Below are 19,865 nucleotides of genomic sequence, written 5' to 3'. Positions count from 1 at the left end.
CAGCGTGGGCCCTTCTGACCCTTTGAGCCATCACGGACAAACTCGATTAACCCTAACCTAATCACGGGACAAGTTACAAAGACCAGTTAACCTCCCCGGAAGGTCTTTGGGCTGTGCGAGGAAACGGAAAAAACCCACTCCTTACAGGAGCAGACCGGGTTTGAACTTCGAACTCCGCGACTCACTGAGCTGTAATAGCGCCGTGTTGCCGTGGCACCTCCAAGCCATGCAGGCGCGCGGAAACTGAAATGCTCCTGCGCTCGTGGCCTCGGTTGCCGTGCAGCTGGGACAAAGGCAGGCGAGAATAGGAAACGTGGAAGGTTTTCTTTGTTGTACCATATTTCAATGACCTATTGTAGGTCCCATGACCTTGACTGCTCTTGGCAGATTTTCCAACAGAAGTGGTTTGCCATTGCCTTCTTCTGGGCAGTGTCTGTACAAGACGGGTGACCCCAGCCATTATCAATACTCTTCAGAGATTGTCTGCCTGGTATCAGTGGTCACATAACCAGGACTTGTGATGTGCACCAGCCACTGGTATGACCATCCACCACCTGCTCCCATAGCTTTACCTGACACTGACTGGGGGCTAAGCAGGTGCTACACCCTGCCCAAGGGGGACCTGCAGGCCAGCAGAGGGAAGGAGCACCTTCCACCTCCTTTGGTAGAGACGTATCTCCACACCGTTACTTGTTGTATTTCATTGACACAGTAGATAACCATGATGGGAACTGTATTTCATTATACCCTTCAATTAAGAATTAAAATCAAAAGTATGTGATTTTTCAATTTTCATTCTCAATATTCATTGTATTCATAATACAAAAAAAAGATTAAAGTCCTGCACAACTTTCAGGCCGTGTAAAAATATCATAGAAACATTGAAAAACTAAAGCACAATACAGGCCATTCAGCCCACAATGCTGTGCCAAACATGTACTTACTTTAGAAATTACCTAGGCTTAGCCATAGTCCTCCATTTTTCTAAGCTCCATGTACCTATCCAGGAATCTCTTAAAAGACCCTATCATATCCACCTCCAACACCGTCACCAGTAGCCCATTTTACTCATTCACCACTCTGTGTAAAAAAAACTTACCCGTGACATCCCCTCTGTACCTACTTCAAAGCACCTTAAAACTGTGCCCTCTCCTGTTAGCCATTTCAGCCCTGGGAAAAAAGCCTCTGACTATCCACATGATCAATGCCTCTCATCATCTTATACACCTCTATCAGGTCACCTCTCATCCTCCGTCCCTCCAAGGAGAAAAGGTCAAGTTCACTCAACCAATTTTCATAGGGCATGCTCCCCAATCCAGGCAACATCCTTGTAAATCACATCCTCAAAATATTCAATCAGGCTCGTAAGGCACGCCCTGCCTTTCACAAAGCCATGCTGACTACTCCTAATCATATTATACCTCTCCAAATGTTCATAAATCCTGCCTCTCAGGATCTTCTCCATCAACTTACCAACCACTGAAGTAAGACTCACTGGTCTATAATTTCCTGGGCTATCTCTACTCCACCTGCAAACCTCCAATCCTCCGGAACCTCTCCTGTCCTCATTGATTATGCAAAGATTATTGCCAGAGGATCAGCAATCTCCTCTCTTGCCTCCCACAGTGAGGGAGGTAGAGCAGTAGATGTAGTGTATATGGATTTCAGCAAGGCATTTGATAAGGTACCCCATGCAAGGCTTATTGAGAAAGTAAGGAGGCATGGGATCCAAGGGGATCCAGAACTGGCTTGCACACAGAAGGCAAAGAGTGGTTGTAGACGGGTCATATTCTGCATGGAGGTTGGTGACCAGTGGTGTGCCTCAGGGATCTGTTCTGGGACCCCTTCTCTTTGTGATTTTTATATATGACCTGGATGAGGAGGTGGAGGGATGGGTTAGTAAATTTGCTGATGACACAAAGGTTGGGGGTGTTGTGGATAGTGTGGAGGGCTTTCAGAGTTTACAGCAGGACATTGATAGGATACAAACTGGGCTGAGAAGTGGCAGATGGAGTTCAACCCAGATAAGTGTGAGGTGGTTCACTTTGGTAGGGCAACTATGATGGCAGAATATAGTATTAATGGTAAGACAGTGTGGAGGATCAGAGGGATCTTGGGGTCCAAGTCCGTAGGACACTCAAAGCTGCTGCGCAGGTTGACTCTGTGGTTAAGAAGGCATTCGGTGCATTGGCCTTCCTCCACTGTGGGATTGAGTTTAAGAGCCGAGAGATAATGTTACTGCTTTATAGGACCATGGTCAGACCCCACTTGGAGTACTGTGCTGGAGGCGGGTACCATAGGGTCTTTTAAGAGACTCCTGGATAGGTACATGGAGCTTAGAAAAATAGAGGGCTACGGGTAACCCTAGGTAATTTCTAAAGTAAGTACATGTTTGGCACAGCACTGAAGGGCCTGTATGGTGCTGTAGGGTTTTCTATGTTTCTAAATGCTGAAGGGACTCAGCAGGGGGCACCGTGGTAGTATGGTGGCTAGCACGGCACTATTACGGCTCGGGGAGTCAGAGTTCAGCTCTGGAGTCTGTACGTTCTCCCCATGAACCGCATGGGTTTTGTCCAGGTGCTCCAGTTTCCTCCCACAGTCTAAAGGCGTACAGGTCCATGGGTTAGTTAGTCATTGTAAATGGTCCTGTGAATAGGCCAGGGTTAAACTGGTGGCTTGCTGGGCAGGAGGTGGAAGGCCTGATCTGTGTGGTATCCTTAACTAATTAATTAACTAACTAATTAAGTCAGGCAGCATCTCTGGGGGGTGGGGGAGGAATAAACGGTCGACGTTTCAGGCCGAGACCTTCATTAGGACAATGGATGAAGGAAATCTATGTACCTTAATCAGCCACAGCTGTTTCAATGCTTTCTTTCTTCAATAAAGAATGTCTAGGCTCAGCTTTTCATTGTTTAAAGTACATTTATTATGGAAGTATGCATGCAATATACAACTTTGAGATTTGTCTCCTAACAGGCAGCCACGAAGCGAAGAAACCCAAACACAAACATTTTTAAAAGACCATCAAACATTCAATGTAAAAAAAAATCAAATCGTGCAAACAATAAACTCAAGCAAGTAGCGTTTTGAACTGAAGTCCACATAGAGCCCGCCCACGGGTATGTAGTTCAACACAGAGCAGAGTGGAGCAGCGATTGAACCTATCCGACCATCACCTCAGGCCCCGAGACCCTGACCGTTTCAACTGGCCCAGCCCGGTGCCTAGATCACCATCCAAACATCGGGTTCAGTCGTTTCAGTATGTTCCAGGGCCCGGAACCCGCCGCCCTGATTCGGCTATACCCGACCTTCCCAATTCAGCCCAGCACTTGAGTGAACGGCATCATAAGAGAGCTGTGGCTGGGGGCGGGAGAACACCACAGACTTAAAACTGGAATACGTTGGGAAATACCTTTACAACCTTTAGATAATGGTTGTGATTTTGTCATCATTGGCCCTGGTTCAAAGCTTATTGCCATGCCTACTGACAGAGAACGAAACAAATCAGCCCTGCGAAGGAGGGAGGGTTTGGCTCCTCTCCGATACCAGCTGAAGAGAAAGTGAACGCTCAACTTCAGCCTCTGCCCGAGTGCGGACAGAGTCCTGCCTATGAGTTGCATCAATCGTGGGAACAGCGTCGCAGGCAGTCGAGCTGCCACACACAGGAACTGAATGAGGAACGGTTCAATGCTGAAGAGGGCCCCAAGTCTGCCTGAAAAGAAAGTTTCGTGGAAGGAATTTCCAAGGTTCACGAACAGACCGAGCTCGCAACACTCCCAGCCCTGTAGTGAATGCCGATGAGTGTGTTCACTTTTAAAACCAAAAGTTTATGACATGGAATGCTGAAAGCAGGCCAAGTCATGTAAGATTACTTAACATTCAAAGTCAAGTTTGAGTTATAAGTTAGACTGTTTATTTATTTTCTATTTCTCACTGACACTGGCTATATTTCATTTGGAGTTTGAGGAGATTTGGTACGTCGCCATAAGACTCTCGCAAATTACCATGGAGAGCATTCTAACTGGCTGCATCACCATCTGGTGTGGGGAGTCGGGGGAGAGGGCACTACACAAGATCAAAAGAAGCTGCGGAGAGTTGTAAACTCAGTCAGCTCCATCATGGGCACCAGCCTCTGGAGTATCCAGGACATCTTCAAGGGGCGGTTCCTCAGAAAGACAGCATCCATCATTAAGAAGCTCCACTACCCAGGACATGTCCTCTTCGCATTGCCACCATCAGAGAGGAGGTACAGGAGCCTGAAGGCACACACTCAGCGATTCAGGAACAGCTTCTTCCCCTCTGCCATCCGATTTCTGAATGAACATTGAACCCGTGAACACTTCCTCACTACTTTTTTTCACATTTTTATTTTTGCACTACTTATTAAATTTAACTACTTTACATACATGTATACTTACTGTAATTCACAGGCTTTTTTCTATTATTACGTATTGCAATGTACTGCTGTCGCAAAGTCAATAAATTTCATGACATATGCTGGTGATATTAAACCTGGTTCTGATTCTGATTGTGGTTCCTTTCCTCATTGTAAAAAAATTATTACTTGCAATTATAATTATTTATTTTGACTCCTTTAGAAACTGCTGTGTATTTAAAGCATTCCTTATTGAGAGACATTAGAACATTTCGTCGTCGTCGTCGTGGCTATCCCTCGAGGTCGAGGATGATGGTCTTCGTTCTGAAGAAGTGGCCCACAGAGTGAAGACGCCTGTGCGTGTATTTGTTTAACGTGTACTTGATGTTGCACTCCAAGAAGCACACGATACTTCACAAATCAATCCACTGATTCCCATGGCATGGAAACCACGACAATTGGAGCTGATAGATTTGTTGCAGCCTTCATCCGCCTTCACAGCCGTTGAGTTCGAAGTAACTTCGTCCGCCTGTTCCACCGTTGAGGTCTTGGTTGGATTGTTCTTTGTCAGGGACCTCACCCTCGACCTTACCGCCATGGGTGACCCCACCAGGAGCACAGCTCCAGCTCCACAGCTCCATTGCTCTCGGGATCACAGGACCACACAAGAACATTTAGAACATTAGAACATTTAGTTACAACTGGAAAGCTGGAAGGAAAAAAACGACAAAGACAAAGAATGAAAATGATAGATGGAATAACATCGTGGTTAGAAACAGGGGAGGCAACAACTACAATTCGGAGGGTCAGGGACCGTGATGGATGGAGAGACATGGTCGCCCACGCCGAACAGCAAGGCACCTGAATGAATGAATGAATTATTGAGAAATTCACTTCTGTCATGATTTTTAATTTTTATCACTGAAATTTTGAACTGTTTCCCCCTTTCATGGGCTAAGTACCAGACTTTACCCCTCTTGCCCAATTAAGACTATTGTCAAGCTTTTCCTGTGGACTCTGTCCTATTAGAACACTTTAAAATGAAACACAGGAAAGTCTGCAGATGCTGGAAATCCAGAGCAACACACACAAAATGCAGGAGGAGCTCAGCCGGTCAGGCAGCATCAATGGGAATGAATGAACAGTCAACGTTTCAGGCCGAGACCCTTCTTCAGGACTGGAAAGGAAGGGGAAAGGCCCCAGAATAAAAGGGTTGGGGGTGGGGAGGGGAAGGAGGCTAGCTGGAAGTTGATAGGTGAAGCCAGATGGGTGTGAAAGGTCAAGGGCTGGAGAAGGAGGAATCTGATAGGAGAGGAGAGTGGCCTATAGGAGAAAGGGAAGGTGATAGGCAGGTGAGAAGAGGTAAAAGGTCAGAGTGGGGAATAGAAGAAGGGGGGAGGGAATATTTTTACTAGAAGGAGAAATCGAAATTCATGCCGTCAGGTTGGAGGCTGCCCAGACGAAATATAAGAAGTTGCTCCTCCTTCCTGAGAGTGGCAAGGTGAGACCATGGGCCAACATGTCAGAATGGGAATCAAGATCTTTGGCTACTGGGATGGAGATGAGGTGCTCAACAAAACAGTCCCCTCTTGACCAACTATGGTTGACCAACTGCACGCTCAGCAGATATTATTTGTGACATCCTAGCCCCTGTCTCAGTGAACTGATCTGTCCTTTGTGCTACCTATCATTGCTGCTACCCTAATGCTGAGCACGTTCCCAGTTCCATTTCCTCAAGAAAATCCATGCTTACCAACAACCTCACAAGAAGCAGGCGTTCAATCTGTTTTGACTGTAGTTTACACCACCAAAGGCCTCATGTGACTGAGACAAAGAAGATACACACTATAGACCCACTCTAATCACTGGGTCTAGAGCAAGGGTTCCCAAGACAGGGTCCACGGATTGGTCCATGGCATAAAAACAGTTGGGAACCCCTGGTCTAGTGGGCACTCGAAGGTGAAAGATGGATCGATACTCTTGAAAAAAGCAGATGGTCTGAATACATTGCCAATTTGCTTCAGGATGCGAGAGGAGAGAAGGCATTGGGAGCAGGTGGCATTGTGATAGCAATGATTCAAACGCTCAAAGATTTTGAGACTGAAAAGTCGACAGGTTTTCTGGCCAAAATATATGATAGTAGGGAAAGACCTGAAGCGCGTCAGTTTTTACTGTACTGCCAAAATAACCTCGAGAAATTGAACGCGAGGTACACCAAACAAATAGCTTGATGAGTCACGTTGTGGCAGCCCTACTACGAACCACCATGATCACAGCAAGAAAATGCACGAAACTGGAGATCACACAACAGCAGTGTGGCTTGATTGAAGATGGTGGAACGTAGAGTGCAATCTGCTTCCTTAGAATGGTTCGTGAGGTCCAGAAAGACCTACACCTATGTTTCATCAATTATACCAAAGCTTTCCATAAGGTGAGACATGGAGAGCTTATAAAAATCTTTCAGCACTTGGACACTGATGGGAAAGATGTCAGAATCATCAGAAAATTGTATTGGGAACCAGGAGCAGGAATGAGAGTTTTGTCCAGATTAAGAGGGGTGGGAGTCAGACAGGGCTGTGTTCTCTCGCCCAACCTATTCAAGAAGATTCCAAGAGAAACTAGCAGTATTCCAGGCATGGTAATTGGTGGATGCAGCTTGAACAACCTACGATATGCAGATGACACTGTGCTGATAGCTACTTCTAAAGAGAAGCTCCAAGAAATACTGGATAAAGTCATCGAGGGAAGTGCAATGACAGGATTAACCATCAACTGTAAGAGGACTGACTGCATGGCTGGCACAAAGAAGAAAGGAATACAGAAATGTGAACTCAATGTGGGCAACGAAACAATTAAATAAAGATGGAGGTTCAATTACTTAGGGAGCACAATAGCATCTGACAGTAGGGCTGAGGTTGAAATTAGAAGAAGGATAACTGCACGTTTGAGCATTTGAGCAAGATACTAAAGAATAGCATCATTTCTGTGGGTATGGAACTCAGAGTGTTGTGGTTCCACACTAATGTACGGAAGCGAATGTTGGACAATATCAAAGCAAAATGGGGGAAGGCTCAAAGCTGCAGAACTGTGGTTTTTGAGAAGAACGATGACAATATCATGGAAGGACAGAGTAACAAATGAGAAAGTGTTGTGAAAAGCCAGAATAAGAAGAGAGATTATATCATCAATCAGGAAACAGCAAATAGAATTCCTGGGACATGTGCTGAGGAAAGAGAAGCTCAAACATCATGCCACCCCCATCCGAGCCTGGATGCCACGCTACAACACAAGCCCAAGGACTGAGGCCTAGTCCTAGCCACATCCGAGGCAACAGTGCTGCCTCACCGCCTGCCTCACCTGATGAATTATTCCCCAGGCTGCTCCACGAGGCGAGGGAAGAGATTGCTGAGCCTCTGGCTAGGATCTTTATGTCCTCGTCCACGGGAATGGTACCGGAGGATTGAAGGGAGGCAAATGTTGTCCCTTGTTCAAAAAAGGTAGTAGGGATAGTCCAGGTAATTATAGACCAGTGAGCCTTACGTCTGTGGTGGGAAAGCTGTTGGAAAAGATTAATAGAGATAGGATCTATGGGTATTTAGAGAATCATGGTCTGTTCAGGGACAGTCAGCATGGCTTTGTGAAGGGCAGATCATGTCTAACAAGCCTGATAGAGTTCTTTGAGGAGGTGACCAGGCATATAGATGAGGGTAGTGCAGTGGATGTGATCTACATGGATTTTAGTAAGGCATTTGACAAGGTTCCAACGGTAGGCTTACTCAGCAAGTCAGAAGGCATGGGATCCAGGGAAGTTTGGCCAGGTGGATTCAGAATTGGCTTGCCTGCAGAAGGCAGAGGGTTGTGGTGGAGGGAGTACATTCGGATTGGAGGGTTGTAACTAGTGGTGTCCCACAAGGATCTGTTCTGGGACCTCTACTTTTCGTGATATTTATTAATGACCTGGATGTGGGGGTAGAAGGGTGGGTTGGCAAGTTTGCAGACGACACAAAGGTTGGTGGTGGTGTAGATGGTGTAGAGGATTGTCGAAGATCGCAGAGAGACATTGATAGGATGCAGAAGTGGGCTGAGAAGTGGCAGATGGAGTTCAACCCGGAGAAGTGTGAGGTGGTACACTTTGGAAGGACAAACTCCAAGGCAGAGTACAAAGTAAATGGCAGGATACTTGATAGTGTGGAGGAGCAGAGGGATCTGGGGGTACATGTCCATAGATCCCTGAAAGTTGCCTCACAGGTAGATAGGGTAGTTAAGAAAGCTAATGGGGTGTTAGCTTTCATAAGTAGAGGGATAGAGTTTAAGAGTTGTGAGGTAATGATGCAGCTCTATAAAACTCTCGTTAGGCCACACTTGGAGTACTGTGTCAAGTTCTGGTCGCCTCACTATAGGAAGGATGTGGAAGCATTGGAAAGGGTACAGAGGAGATTTACCAAGATGCTGCCTGGTTTAGAGTATGCATTATGATCAGAGATTAAGGGAGCTAGGGCTTTACTCTTTGGAGAGAAGGAGGATGAGAGAAGACATGATAGAGATGTACAAGATAATAAGAGGAATAGATAGAGTGGATAGCCAGCGCCTCTTCCCCAGGGCACCACTGCTCAATACAAGGGGACATGGCTTTAAGGTAAGGGGTGGGAAGTTCAAGGGGGATATTAGAGGAAGGTTTTTTACTCAGAGAGTGGTTGGTGCATGGAATACACTGCCTGAGTCAGTGGTGGAGGCAGATACACTAGTGGAATTTAAGAGACTACTGGACAGGTATATGGAGGAATTTAAGGTGGGGGGGGTTATATGGGAAGCAAGGTTTCAGGGCCAGCACAACAATGTGGGCCAAAGGGCCTGTACTGTGCTGTACTATTCTATGTTCTAAAGAAGGGAAGCAGGCCTGCGGCAATTAATGTCCAACAGGGTCTTATGATCATAAAAGAGACATCACTGATGCAGTGGACCTGCTGTACAGGTAGTTATTGACATCAGGAATAGTCTTACTATTGTAAAAACACACTTAACAAGGAAAGAAGCACCTTTGGTTAGCCCCCAAGAGGCCACTGCATGTATTCACACCACCATCTTGCCAGAAACGTTGTCACAGGGAAGCAGCATCCATCATCAGGGACCCCCAGCACCCGGGTCAAGCTCTCTCCTCACTGCTGTCATCAGGGACCCCCAGCACCCGGGTCAAGCTCTCTCCTCACTGCTGTCATCAGGGACCCCCAGCACCCAGGTCAAGCTCTCTCCTCACTGCTGTCGTCAGGGACCCCCAGCACCCGGGTCAAGCTCTCTCCTCACTGCTGTCGTCAGGGACCCCCAGCACCCGGGTCAAGCTCTCTCCTCACTGCTGTCATCAGGGGACCCCCAGCACCCGGGTCAAGCTCTCTCCTCACTGCTGTCATCAGGGGACCCCCAGCACCCGGGTCAAGCTCTCTCCTCACTGCTGTCATCAGGGGACCCCCAGCACCCGGGTCAAGCTCTCTCCTCACTGTTGTCGTCAGGGACCCCCAGCACCCGGGTCAAGCTCTCTCCTCACTGCTGTCATCAGGGGACCCCCAGCACCCGGGTCAAGCTCTCTCCTCACTGCTGTCGTCAGGGACCCCCAGCACCCGGGTCAAGCTCTCTCCTCACTGTTGTCGTCAGGGACCCCCAGCACCCGGGTCAAGCTCTCTCCTCACTGCTGTCATCAGGGGACCCCCAGCACCCGGGTCAAGCTCTCTCCTCACTGCTGTCATCAGGGACCCCCAGCACCCGGGTCAAGCTCTCTCCTCACTGCTGTCGTCAGGGACCCCCAGCACCCGGGTCAAGCTCTCTCCTCACTGCTGTCATCAGGGGACCCCCAGCACCCGGGTCAAGCTCTCTCCTCACTGCTGTCATCAGGGGACCCCCAGCACCCGGGTCAAGCTCTCTCCTCACTGCTGTCATCAGGGGACCCCCAGCACCCGGGTCAAGCTCTCTCCTCACTGTTGTCGTCAGGGACCCCCAGCACCCGGGTCAAGCTCTCTCCTCACTGCTGTCATCAGGGACCCCCAGCACCCGGGTCAAGCTCTCTCCTCACTGCTGTCGTCAGGGACCCCCAGCACCCGGGTCAAGCTCTCTCCTCACTGCTGTCATCAGGGGACCCCCAGCACCCGGGTCAAGCTCTCTCCTCACTGCTGTCATCAGGGGACCCCCAGCACCCGGGTCAAGCTCTCTCCTCACTGCTGTCATCAGGGACCCCCAGCACCCGGGTCAAGCTCTCTCCTCACTGCTGTCATCAGGGACCCCCAGCACCCAGGTCAAGCTCTCTCCTCACTGCTGTCGTCAGGGACCCCCAGCACCCGGGTCAAGCTCTCTCCTCACTGCTGTCGTCAGGGACCCCCAGCACCCGGGTCAAGCTCTCTCCTCACTGCTGTCATCAGGGGACCCCCAGCACCCGGGTCAAGCTCTCTCCTCACTGCTGTCATCAGGGGACCCCCAGCACCCGGGTCAAGCTCTCTCCTCACTGCTGTCATCAGGGGACCCCCAGCACCCGGGTCAAGCTCTCTCCTCACTGTTGTCGTCAGGGACCCCCAGCACCCGGGTCAAGCTCTCTCCTCACTGCTGTCATCAGGGGACCCCCAGCACCCGGGTCAAGCTCTCTCCTCACTGCTGTCATCAGGGGACCCCCAGCACCCGGGTCAAGCTCTCTCCTCACTGCTGTCGTCAGGGACCCCCAGCACCCGGGTCAAGCTCTCTCCTCACTGTTGTCGTCAGGGACCCCCAGCACCCGGGTCAAGCTCTCTCCTCACTGCTGTCATCAGGGGACCCCCAGCACCCGGGTCAAGCTCTCTCCTCACTGCTGTCATCAGGGACCCCCAGCACCCGGGTCAAGCTCTCTCCTCACTGCTGTCGTCAGGGACCCCCAGCACCCGGGTCAAGCTCTCTCCTCACTGCTGTCATCAGGGGACCCCCAGCACCCGGGTCAAGCTCTCTCCTCACTGCTGTCATCAGGGGACCCCCAGCACCCGGGTCAAGCTCTCTCCTCACTGCTGTCATCAGGGGACCCCCAGCACCCGGGTCAAGCTCTCTCCTCACTGTTGTCGTCAGGGACCCCCAGCACCCGGGTCAAGCTCTCTCCTCACTGCTGTCATCAGGGACCCCCAGCACCCGGGTCAAGCTCTCTCCTCACTGCTGTCGTCAGGGACCCCCAGCACCCGGGTCAAGCTCTCTCCTCACTGTTGTCGTCAGGGACCCCCAGCACCCGGGTCAAGCTCTCTCCTCACTGCTGTCATCAGGGACCCCCAGCACCCGGGTCAAGCTCTCTCCTCACCGCTGTCATCAGGAAGAAGGAACAGGAGCCTCAGTACTCACCACACCAGATTCAGGAACAGTTACTACCCCTCAACCATCAGGCTCTTGAGCAAAAGAACATATAACATGGAAATTTACAGCACATTACAGGCCCTTTGGATCGAAGCATTGTGCCGACCATGTAACCTACCTAGAATTTCCTAGAATTCTGCCTTGAGACTGCCTAAAATTTCCCTAGCACATAATCCTCTATTTTTCTAAGCTCCACGTACCTATCTAAGAAGCTTTTAAAAGATTCTATTGTACCCTCCTCCACACCTTTGCTGGCAGTGCATTCCACACACCCACCACTCTCTGTGTGAAAAATTTACCCTGACATCTCCTCTGTATCTACTTCCAATCACCTTAAAATTATGCCCCCTCATGTTAGCCATTTCAGCCCTGGGAAAAAGCCTCTGGCTATCCACACGACCAATGCCCCTCATCATCTTATACACCTCTATTGGGTCAAAGGGGTTAATTTCGCTCAACTTCCCTTACCCCATCATTGAAATGTTCCCGTGACCAATGGGCTCACTTTCAAGGACTCGTCATCTCATGGTCTCAATACTTATTGTTTATTTATTTATTATTATTGTTGTTCTTTTTGTATTTGCTCTGTTTGGTGTCTTCTGCATTCTGGTTGAGCATTCTAGTTGGCCGGTCTTTTATTGATTCTGTTATATTTATTACTCTAGAGTTTATTGAGTATGCCCACAAGAAAATGAACCTCAGGGTTGTATATGGTGACATATATGTACTTTGAGAATAATTTACTTTGAAACTTTTTGAAGTTGTGAACTTTGAATACCTATGTTGTTGCTTTTGCCATCAGTGGTTGAAGTGATTCTATACCCATCAGCACTTCAAGAAGTGGCTTCTTTATTATTTACTCGTTTTGCATTGTTGTGGTTTTAGGTCGGTTTTGTTCGTGCTCTTGTGCAACTTCATGTTTTATTCTCTGCATGTCTAAAGGGATTAAGTTATTTGTTATCATTGCTCTGCATTGGTCTGCGACTCGCATGGAGGAATACTGTCGAAGTTTGTCCCTGCACACTGTCACATCATTCTCAAGTTCTGGGTACTCAATGATATACACACATTATCAACGTGTTTACTGTACTTCTAATGACCAATTCATGCTTGTCTTTTTTCTCCTAGCTGCTTGAGTGGAGTGGTACCTCTCCATGGATTGTCACCTTGTCACGGTGGGGAAGCTTGTGTGGTCCTGTGATCCCGAGAGCAATGCCGTCTGGAGCTATGCTCCTGGTAGGGTCACCCATGGCGGTAAGGTCGAGGGTGAGGTCCCTGACAAAGAACAATCCAACCACGACCTCAACGGTGGAACAGACGGACGAAGTTACTTCGAACTCAACGGCTGTGAAGGCGGATGAAGGCTGCAACAAATCCATCAGCTCCAATCGTCGTGGTTTCCATGCCACTGGAAACAGTTGGTTGATTTATGAAGTATTGGTGTTTCTTGGAGTGCAACATCAAGTACACGTTAAACAAATACACGCACAGGAGCCTTCACTCTGTGGGCCACTTCTTCAGAACGAAGACCATCATCCTCGACCTCGAGGGATAGCCATGACGACGACGGGGCGTGAGTGGTCCCTGTTGTAAGCAGACTGCTCCCCTGAGAAATACTTGCAGCAGCCGCAGCCTGTGGTGTGGGTGGGCTACTTTGAACATTGACTGTATCTTTCCTGGGTTTCCCGATGCCTGCCCACCTGCTCAGCAGTGATTCACTTACTGTCCCACCCAGTGCTAGCTCCAGCATGCCCTGGCAGTGGCCATATCACTCTGTTTCGTGGACATCTCTCCATTGCTAAAGCAAAGGGGTATTGTTTTTCGTATCCACAGCTAGGTTTCAGTTTCAGCCGGCCCTAACATGGAGAACAGACCACAGCACCACCCGATCTGGGTACAAATGTGCTTGGAGTTGTTTCGTTTCAATCCGCCTGTGGCACTTTTATTCTCCACCTCCTCCTACATATTCGCGGAGCCTTCCCCAATCTGTCGCCAGGGGGCACGCCCGAAGGGGGACTGACACCATACTTTACTATAAATAAAAACCAGATTGAGTCAGAATCAGTGCCCTACCCTACAAATTATATTACGACTGACCCATGATTACAGATAGGGGAGTCCGGAATAACCCTCCTGAAATAATATTACAGGGTAAACAAAGCAACTTACTTAATAGACACAGCCATCCAAACACACAGGACATGCAGAAATCAATAAGTGGAAAACACCAGAAATATGCTGAATTAGAAGAGGAAATTGAAGGACTATGGAATATGAGCAGGGTACACAGGGGTGGGGGTGCTGGAAACAAACACAGCGGAGGCAATCAAGAGGATCCCGGACAGGTACGTGAAGGATATGGGCATTGTGTAGGCAGAAGAGATTAGTCTAGTTGGGCATCTTATTATTAAATTAATTAATTTGGCAAAGCATTGTGGATTGGAAGGTCTTTTCCTGTGCTGTACTGTTCTAATTAAAAGTTGCTAATTTGTATTGAACTTCGCCTAACTCAAGAGGTTTACTTGCAACTATGACAAATTGCTCAAGCTACAGCTATGTTGCTTCTATGCACAGTACTCTGCCACATATATATAGCTGGAGTGCCTATGACTTTTGCACAGTAAGTTTATGTATTGCTCTGTAATGATACCACACAAAAAAAAACAAATTTCATGACATACGTGAATGATGGTCAACCTGATTCTGATATGGGTCTCTATCGTGGACTGGGAGTGGGGAGGGGGCAGGGAGAGGGGATTTATGGTTGGGAAAAGGGGAAGGCAGAGGGGAGGGAGCAGGAAGCACCAGGGAGACATTCTGTAATGATCAATAAATCAATTGTTTGGAATCAAATGACCCTTGCCTGGTGTTACACGGCCGGATGCGTCTGCAACCAGGCTACCGTCCCCACCCTGGCATTCCTTCTCTGCCTCCTATCCCACACCTGTCCCCTGGCATTCCACCATCATCATTCCCAACAAACTTGCTCTCTGCTCCACATTGACAAATGCAGGACTGTGCAAATCTTAGGCACCCAAGACTTTGCTCTAAACTGTGCAACAAATTTATTCGGTAAGTTGCAACCAGTACATTCAAGCATCAAACCATCTAACTTAACAAAAAACATTAATTATAGTTTTTTCCCCTCAAACCTCAGAAGCTCATTCTCTGCACTCTGTTCCTTGTCCTTTCTTCAATTAACTACAGATTTTCTTCCTGTGATATCTCTCTCTCTCTCTCTCTCTCTCAATCTCCCCACTCCCCCCACCCCCACTCCAGCTTCCTACTTTACACCTACTCTCAGCGGCCACTTTATTAGGTACCTCCTGTGTCTAATAAAATGGCCACTGACTATATGTTTGTGGACCCAAAAAATTAACCATATTAATACTGTGGCTCCAAGAGCAGTTCAGTCACTGGGTATCGTGCAGTAAGTGTCTGACCTCCAGACACCCTAGGATCAATTGCCCATCTACAAGGCACCAATCTGAAGCACAATGAGATCTTCTCCCCTTCTTTGGATGAATGCAGCACCAAAATCTCTCACGACACCCTGCATCAGGCAGGGCAAAGCAGGCTACATGACTTCACCCATCAACTATCCTCTCTACACCTGTCCACCCAGCCATCACCCGTGACCAGTAACTGAAGTGTGCACCACCTACAAAACTCACATTGTTTATTCACCTAGGCTACTCTAACAGCACTTCCCAAACCCATGGCCCCCACCACTGAGAAGGGCCGTGGGAATACCACAAGCAGCTGCAGACTTGCAAATGTATCACTGATCCATCATTGTCACTCGGCCTCAGTACTGGATCTCCCTTCCCAACAGCACATGGGAGTATCTTCACCAAAACCCTGCAGTCGTTCAAGAAAATGGCTTGCTAGCACCTTCTAAAGGGCAATCAGGAGTGGACAATGACTCAAAAATGATTTGTTTAGAAGTTTCTTGCTACATTATAAATGTGAAACTTCTCTGCATTAAATAATGCAGTAAATTCTGTTGTCTGCATAATAATCTTGCTGGAGTTTTGTTTCTAGAAGCTTAGCAAGACTTGGATATTGTGCTTTCCAGAATATCCCCATCATTCATAGCCAATTATATTAGTCATAGTCATACTTTGTTGATCCCAGGGGAAATTGGTTTTCATTACAGTTGCGCCATAAATAATTAAATAGTAATAAAACCATAACTAGTTAAATAGTAATATGTAAATTATGCCAGGAAATAAGTCCAGGACCAGCCTATTGATTCAGGGTGTCTGACCCTCCAAGGGAGGAGTTGTAAAGTTTGATGGCCACAGGCAGGAATGACTTCCTATGACGCTCCGTGTTGCATCTCGGTGGAATGAGTCTCTGGCTGAATGTACTCCTGTGCCCACCCAATCCATTATGTAGTGGATGGGAGACATTGTCCAAGATGGCATGCAACTTGGACAGCATCCTCTTTTCAGACACCACCGTCAGAGAGTCCAGTTCCATCCCCACAACATCACTGTGTCATGGTCCGGATCGGGGTCCCTTTAAATTTACCTTGTTTATGTTACGATCCGGACTGTTGATTCCCTGTTTTTCCGTGTCCCTCCACTTTGGTGATTAGAGGCAATTAACGCTCAGCTGAACCGGTAGTTTACAGTCTCCGGCTTTCAGCCGTTCGGGGGTCGGGGGTAGAGAGAGCATCTGCAAAGTCATCTAAAGTACGGTGTGCCGATGTCTTCTGGCTGGAGCAAGCTAGTCTCTGCCGAAGCGAGTGCCGGTAATTCGCCCTTCCTCACCGGAGCAACCCTGTCCAGTTACCTCGCCGAAGCGAGCCTGCAAAGTTTCCTCATCAAGGTGGGTCCGTCGGTTAACCCACCGGAGAGAATCAGGAGCCGCTGTCTACAGTTCCCGGGCTGAGTCGAGAGCTCGGCACTACCCGGAGGCTCCAAGTCAAGTCCTGGCTCTGGCGGCATCCAAGTACCAAGTCAAGTCCTGGCCCTGGCGACATTGAAGTACCAAGTCAAGCCCTGGCCCTGGCGACATTGAAGTACCAAGTCAAGTCCTGGCCCTGGTGGTCTGTGATTCCTGTCCTACCCCCTTGTCTGAATCCCTTCTCTGTTCCTCTTGCCTCTAGCCCTCGTCTGCAGCCCCCACCTGCACTTCAGTCTAGTTCCATCACCGGAGCTAGATAGGTACTGTCTGGTGTGCTTTCGTGTTGGTCTTGTCTTGTCTTGTCCTCATCTCCGTGGGGTAAGTCAGGCCGTCTTGCTGTTGCTTTGCGGGGGGTCATGTCTTGTCTTGTCTTGTCCTTGCCTCCGTGGGGTAAGTCAGGCCGTCTTGCCGTTGCCCCGCGGGGGGTCATGAGTCCCAGCCCTATGTCCTGTACCCAAGGAGGGGTCCCGGCTCTCTGTTCTGTGTGTGAGTCCCGGCCCTATGTCCTGTACCCAAGGAGGGGTCCCGACTCTGTGTTCTGTGTATGTGTCTATGGTTCCATGTACCTGCTCTCCCGAGACCAAGGCTCTGTTTTTCCATGTTCCTCCTCTCCCTAGCCCATGTCATGTCCATGCCTGGTTCTGGGGTCCGAGCCCAAGGCAAGACCCAGGTACTGGGTCCTTGCCCAGTCTCTGGCTCGGAATCCATACCCTAGCCTCTTCCTGTCTCCTCTAGTTCTGGGAGCCGATTCCGAGTCCTAGCCCAGACCCTTGGTCCAAGCCTAGTCGTAGTCCTCAGTCCTTGTCCAGTTCGCTATTCCTACTCCTGCCTAGTTCTCCTGGTTTCAAACAATAAACTAAATTTAAGTAACCTCACAAGATGAGTCTTGCATTTGGGTCCACCCTTGCTCCCAATGCCTCCACCATTGTGACACACTGGCCTTACGAGTGAGTTTGTTGATTCTGCTGGTGTCTGCTACCGTCAGCCTGCTGCCCCAGCACACAACAGCAAACATGATCGCACTGGCCACCACAGACTCATAGAACATCCTCAGCATCATCCGGCAGATGTTAAAGGACCTCAGTCTCCTCAGGAAATAGAGACGGTTCTGACCCTTCCTAGAGTGATGACCACCGTCCTCCAAGGGGACCATGACCTTGTCGCAGGATTTGGAGGCTTGCATGAGGGAGAGCTATATTGGTTAGCGTTAGCGTTTTCTGTTTTGACTCTTGGTCGGGTCCCCCATGCCAAACAGGTCAAAGGGTAGAGGTCAGACTAAGAGTGCTCCACTGGTCCTCCAAGTTCAAGGGTTCAGCTCAAGGCTAACGACCCTGACTGGTCAAAAAAAAAATTGTTATGGGAACAGCAACGAAGAGTTCCTCTAGATCTGAGTGTGACAGTATTCCTGAGTCTCCACCCAGGAACTGTGTGACTGACAGTGGTGAAAACTGAGAGGAAGCTGCCGGCGGGAACGAAGGACGCCGTGAACACCGCCAGAGATGGAGGATCTTCATTGCTGCCCTAAACACCAGCGATGTGACAGGCAACGATTAAAAAAAAGTGACCAGGATAATTTCTTGTTTGGTAACTCTATGAGTTATTTCTCTTTTTGTAAGGTTAAAGGTAAAATGTCGAAGTGTCTGCTGATTCTTGTTCTGTTGGCTGACCTCCAAGCTTAGTGGTTCGGGCATGAAGCCATAGTATTACTAAAGTCTGGTCAGGCCACAGCTGGCCTTTTGCCTTCAGTCCTGGTCTCCCCGTTAGAAAAAGAATGGGGAGGCTGTGGGAGAGGCTGCAGAAGTTTACTAAGTTGCCACCGTAAAGGGAGCGAGAGGAGGAGAGTTCAAAGGAGCTGTGTGGGGGCGGGGGTGAGTTTTTACACGGGGAGCAGAGGCGCCTGGAATGTGGCTCCCGGTGATCACTGCGAAGACAGATGTGATTGATGTGTTTAAGAGGCCATTAAGTAGGCACGTGAACATGTAGGATGAAGGGATTAGATGTCCTTGGCTAATTAGTTTAACACAACATTATAGGTTTGTTCCTGTGATGTGTTGTTTTATGTTTTAATTACAGTTTTGTGTATTGATCAGTAATGAGGATTTGTTCAAATCACCATCATCACCATTGTGTGTTGTGTCGTAAGACATGGGCGGTCGTGGTCTTTCCATGACCATGATTGTTCTTGGCAAATTTGCCTGAGGAAGTGCTTTGCCATTGCCTTCTTTTGGGCAGTGTCTTTACAAGACGGGTGACTCCAGCCATTATCTGTCATGGTCCCGTCCGGCAATGCCCCATTTTGCTATTATCTCCTTGATTAGGTCTTAATCCCCTCGTCTGATTTCCAGTTATTCCCAGTTTTCATTAATCACAGCACACCTGCTTTCTATCTGCGAACTGAGGATAAGAAGCCTGGCGTCACGGTGGTGCTTCGCCAGTCCGTTGGTCTATTCTAGTGTGTGTAAACCTCGTTTCCTGGTTCCTTAGGACTGTCAGTTCTAAACTCCGCACCATTCCCTGGATAATCTACGTAAACATTGTCTCCGTGTAAAAATTCTCCTGAATACCTGCTCCACGTTCGCAGCTGCGCTAACGCCTCACGACCCAGTCTCCGTGCCTGTATCCTGCTCTTGGGTTCGTCCCCAGCCATGTCCTTGCAACATTATCAATACTCTTCAGAGATTGTCTGCCTGGCGTCAGTGGTCGCATAACCAGGACTTGTGATGTGTACCGGCTGCTCGTACGACCATCCACCACGTGCTCCCTTGGCTTCACATGACCCTGAGCAGGCGCTGCACCTTGCCCAAGGGTGACCTGCAGGCTAGCAGAGGGAAGGAGCGCCTTACACCTGCCTCGGTAGAGACATCTCCACCCGGCCACCCAGTTGTTGTAAAACTTATTTTACCACAATCAGTTTAAGCGGTATCATTCAAGACGAAGCAACACAAACAAAACGCTGGAGGAACTCGGCTGGCCAGGCAGCATCTGCGGCAAAGAGTAAGCAGACGGCGTCTCGGTCTGAGACCCGCCTTCGGGACCCCTTTCTGTAGATCCTGCCTGAGTTCCTCCAGCATTCTGTGTGGTGTGCATCTGCAGATTTTCTCATGTCTGTTCAAAACAAAGCCGTTTGTTGTTTAAAAAAAAAATCTAGTTTCTTCCCTCCACAGCTGAACAACCCCGTTCCTGGAGGTACAGAAGACCACAGGAGGTAGAAACTGGAGCAAAGATGCCT

At 48.8% G+C, this 19,865-nt stretch overlaps 1 protein-coding gene across 1 annotated transcript in view; it reads right to left on the bottom strand.

Annotated features, from left to right (window-relative positions):
• The window catches only part of LOC140190579 (F-box only protein 39-like), a 58,883-nt gene that overhangs the window by 37,565 nt on the left and 1,453 nt on the right, over positions 1-19,865 (bottom strand). The gene's annotated exons all lie outside the window — the stretch shown is intronic.

Source organism: Mobula birostris, chromosome 30 (assembly GCF_030028105.1).
Source record: "Mobula birostris isolate sMobBir1 chromosome 30, sMobBir1.hap1, whole genome shotgun sequence".
NCBI lineage: Eukaryota > Metazoa > Chordata > Chondrichthyes > Myliobatiformes > Myliobatidae > Mobula > Mobula birostris.
Note: the sequence above shows the minus strand (reverse complement) of the source record. Positions and strands in the feature narration are given on the sequence as shown.